Raw genomic sequence first — 4,660 nt, forward strand, 5'->3', positions numbered from 1 at the left:
AGCCCAACTTGAAAGTTCAACGGGGCCGCAAGCTCGGCCGCGCCTACTTTTGCCATCGCGCCTGCGTCGACTCGTGCATGCCGTTTGCTTGCTGCCCGAGCAAACCTGGGCGGGAGGCTAGCGACCCCGCGCGGATGCCGAGCGAACAGCGGCTCTTTCCGACTCCCTTTCAGGCCTGTTTGTTGAACAGCATCGTTGAGACACGGTCGGAAGGAAAGCGGAATGAACGCGTTTATTACGGTCGGCTGAACCCCCTTTGGTATCATTTTCCCTCTTTGCCCGCCTTCCTCAACTTAGCGTTCTCCAGGTACGTTGGGCTGCAATTCCTATCATCCCCAGCTATTATATCTCCATCCTTAAACAGCTAATTTTAAGTGGCAATCCTAACCACATTTACTAAGTAGTAAGACCCATTGCTCAAAAAGGACCGCTTTTAAATAAAACTGTACGCTGTTAGCAGTCGTGCCTGCCTCACTTCATCTGATCTTGCTCTCTTCTGATCTATGCCCCTCTGTAGTTCAAAACTAGTGGAAGGGGCATCACACAAAAAGCAATGCTTAACAGGGCTTTTTCCAACACCTGCATGTTAGGAGGAAATGCCTATAAAGTAAATGTTTCTTCACATTTGAGAGTTGCATAGAAGACAGAAACTAAGCATGTTGTTGTAAGCCGCCCCGAGGTTTCGGCAAGGGGCGGCATAGAAATGTTATAATAATAATAATAATAATAATAATAATAATAATAAGCAGAGGTAGCACTACAAGCTACAAACACTGAGATTCTCTTTTCTCCACAGCTGTTGGAGGCACAGAAACCCCATCCGCAGCTGTCTCTGAAGGCTCTCCTGTGAAGGAAAGCCTATTCACTAACCATTGGCTTTCCGTCTGTTCTGGCACCCCAGTGATGCAAGATTCCAGGATGGATGAAAACCAATGCACAGAGAAATTCACACACACACAAAGCTTCCCTTTGCAGTCAACCCTATCCAACATGTGGACAAAGGTAGGTCCAGGGCCTCTGCCACATGAAATCAGGGCTGCAACCATGTGTAGCTCCATCATAGAAGCGAGGTGCCTTCCCACAATGCACATGCTGGTGGTGCTTGTAAAGCAGATACAGAACAGCTGCATCCTTCCATTCAGTTCTGCCACCATCAACTGGCTGAATGTGTCCAGTCCTTTTTGTGACTATAGTATCAAGTCCAGCTTTCTATCCCTAGTCCTCTATTTTGCTTTAACAACATGGTGAAGAGTTGTGGAGAACTTGAAAGCTTGGTCACTATTTTCCTAACAGTTTGTTTGGTTCTGATATAGTAATGGAGGGCCACCATGAAAAAACCATGGAGCTTTAGACTATCAGTGGCTACTTGTCATTGTGGCTACATATTACCTCCAGCTTACCAGTTGTTGGAGAACACAAGCAAGATGTCTTTGTATTTATATACTTTGGTAATCCTTTTACAGGCATCTGGTTGGCCATTGTGGGAACAGAGTGCTGGACTAGATGGACCCTTGGTCTCACCCAGCCTGACTGTTCGTATGGAGGAGCTTTCAAATGGTGTCCTTCCTGTTAACTCCCAGGAATTATTTACTCTCGTTAATGATGGGGATTTATTCAGTATGCTTATATGCTGCCTTTCTACTGTCACAGAACCCAAGTGGTGCCCAGCCATGCCCTGCCCCACATGTAACAGCCCAACTTCTTAGCTTCAGTCATTAATACTAGAATGCAGGCTTCCTCAAGCCGGTCTCCTTCAGATGTTTTGGACTTCAGCTCCAAGCATTCCTGACTATCAGTCATGTTGACTGGGACTGACTGGAGCTGACATCCAAAGTATCTGGAAAGCAACAGGTTGGAGAAGGCTGGTTTAACCTCTGATTAGGCCAGGAAAAATAAAGGGTGACTCTGACACACGTGTGCCCACCTGTCATGCTTTGGCTGAAGCAGGCTCCAAATGATGGGGCAATCCAAAAAGCAAGGTTACAAACCCATCAGCACTCAGGTTTCAGCCCGATAAGGGAGCAAGCAGGCAGGGGTAATCAAAGTGCAAGCAAAGGTCAAAATGCTCTAAAGAATCCAGGTACACTACACAGACCAGGAGCTGAGTCAAACAGGAGTCCAAGGATCAGCAGTGTGGAGCATCAGTCATCAGGGCAGAAGGTGCTAGGGCTGCAGACCATTGTGGTACAACCGGGCTGGGCAGACACTGAAGGCTTATAGTTATACCACCAGAACCGACTGAGCTCCACCCATGTTTTAGCAGCAGTACAATTAGAGCTCACTAGACAGAGCTTACTCAGGATAAGTCACTTTCTCCTTAAGCACCCTTCTCACTGAAGCCCTACTGGCCTGCCACTTGAGGCAACTGTGGTCCTGAGGTCCAACCAGGGGTGGCCCTCCCTCACCTGAAGCAGAAAATCTAAAATTATCTTCCATGGTGATGCTTTCTAATGGTCCATGAAGCTATGGTGAAAATAGGGTAGCATTCGATGTCAAATGAACATAAATACTACTGCACTCTGATGCAGTTTTATCAAGCATGCTGGTTTAAAGCAAAACGTCAGCTATGCCTTCCTTACTGCTTAGTGTTGCTTCATATAACACATGTGGGATAAAACTAAATGTTAGTTTTAACACTTAGCATTTCCGTAGATCCATGTTTTTTCTCCTTTTTGCAAAATAAGTGCTGGAGATCTGATCCAGACTGGAGCATTAGTATGGCAAATGGGAGAGGACTTTAATGCTACGCTTCCTTCTATTTGCCATTAGAACTTAAACATTGTAGAGGAAAAAGCACCCATTCTCTTTAATGGGAGCCTTTCCCTATGGAAATGGTAAGCACAATTGGAAAGCATATCTTAACTGAGGAAAGACAAAGAGTTCAAACCTCCCTAGGACCATGATCTTTGAGAAAAAGAGCAAAGTAACTAGAGTAATGTGTTGTTTGTCCTTCAGCACAGCTGCCTCAGAGTATAGAAAGATTTTTTTAAAAATTCACATGTCTTTTGGCAAGCTTCCATGGGACAGCTGTAAGAAATGAAAAGGTTGACTTCAAAAGGCAGCATACACTCCAAAACAAGCACTCATCAACATAAGCAACAGTCGAAAAGCTATATAACAGTTTATACTTTGTTTCTGTTGCATATCCAAGCAATGCAAGATCATAGAAGCCTCTGAGATGCTATGTTCTTGATATTTTTAATATTTAAATACATCCAGGAGCTGGAAAGGGGGAAGATTAGCATCTTGGCAGATAGATGGAGACAGAGATCTGGGAAGTCCACTTGGACGGCTAAACAATTGGTCAGGTTTTGAGTGAAATTTTCCCATTGCTGTGGAAGGAATACCTAGACAGGCAGGCAGGCAGGCAGGCAGTGTGGTAGCTTGAGTAGCTGATTTCTCCTTGTATGCAGGGACTCCAACCCATAATTGGAGCCCCGATGTACTAGGAAATCAAGGCCCTTGGTGAAGAAGAGGGCAAAGGGTAAAATCACAACAGCTAATGATCAACTGCAACACAAATAAACTCCCATGGGGACTTGCCCCTAGTACTAACCAGAGGTGCAGGCAAACACGGACGGCAACTCTGTGTCATGTAGAACAGGAGACTTCCTGTTGCTATTCCATGTATGAAAATAATTCTAGCTGCCCCAGGGAGGTGCCTTGGCACAGATGAAAAGGAAAGGCAGTCATTTCCAAGTCTTCCTCTTTGTTTCCTGCCACCTTGGCCCACACCTGCCGGGATACGAACTGTGAAGGCATGTTCTACAGCAGCTAAAGTCCACCTTATTCCACACAGGGGTCTTTTCTGTTTTGGAATGGTGGCTATTACAAGGTAACTGACTCAAGGGTGTCTCCTTGTCCTACTTTGCCATGGTCCTCTAAGTCAGTAATGCTAAAATAAACATCCACAATAAAAGTAAAGAATCTCATTACGCTGTTCTCTCAGGGCAAAATCCTATGCACGTTTAGGCAGAACGAGTTGAACAACTCCCAGCAGATGCTTCATTAAACAAACGTGTTTCTAGTAGGTGTCAAAGCACCCGCAAGACTCATCAACATGGAGTGGTGAGCATGGCATGTGGGCTGCTTCATCAAAAGGCATAAGGCTGCAGACCCATCATACGTTTCAGGCAGAAACCCCAACAGTTCTCAGTAAGGATTAGTTCCGAGTAGCCAGGTTTGCCCTGCAAGGCTGCAATCCTGTGCATATTAACTCAAAAAAGTCCTACAGCTGCCAACCCCATGCATGCGGGCTGAGGAATGCCAGGAATTTACTTTTTTCTCAGTACATGTAGGATTGAACCATAAGTCTCATAGCTGGCTCTATTACCTACTCCCTATTACAAGCAAGCCCATCATAGTCTGTGGTGCATGCTGGGAACTGTAGTCTAACACATCTGTTGAGTGGCAAGTTGGGGAAGCCTTCCCTATCCCTAAGCTTGACATACTTCTTGATGAACTTCTCTTTGATGGAAATCAGCAACTAGAAAGTTCTCTTCTACTCTTCATCCAAGTCATTGCATTCCCTTCCCGATCTTTCAGCCACAGGACCCAAGAATAGCATGGAGAGAATGGCCCTGAGATACACTTTCATTGTTTTTCAAACGGGAATTATAAATATACTCTTTCTGAGATGCATTAGACTGGTTTTGCAATT

This window comes from Varanus komodoensis, unplaced genomic scaffold (genome assembly GCF_004798865.1).
Source record: "Varanus komodoensis strain SLA01 unplaced genomic scaffold, ASM479886v1 scaffold8, whole genome shotgun sequence".
In the NCBI taxonomy this organism is placed as follows: Eukaryota; Metazoa; Chordata; class Lepidosauria; order Squamata; family Varanidae; genus Varanus; species Varanus komodoensis.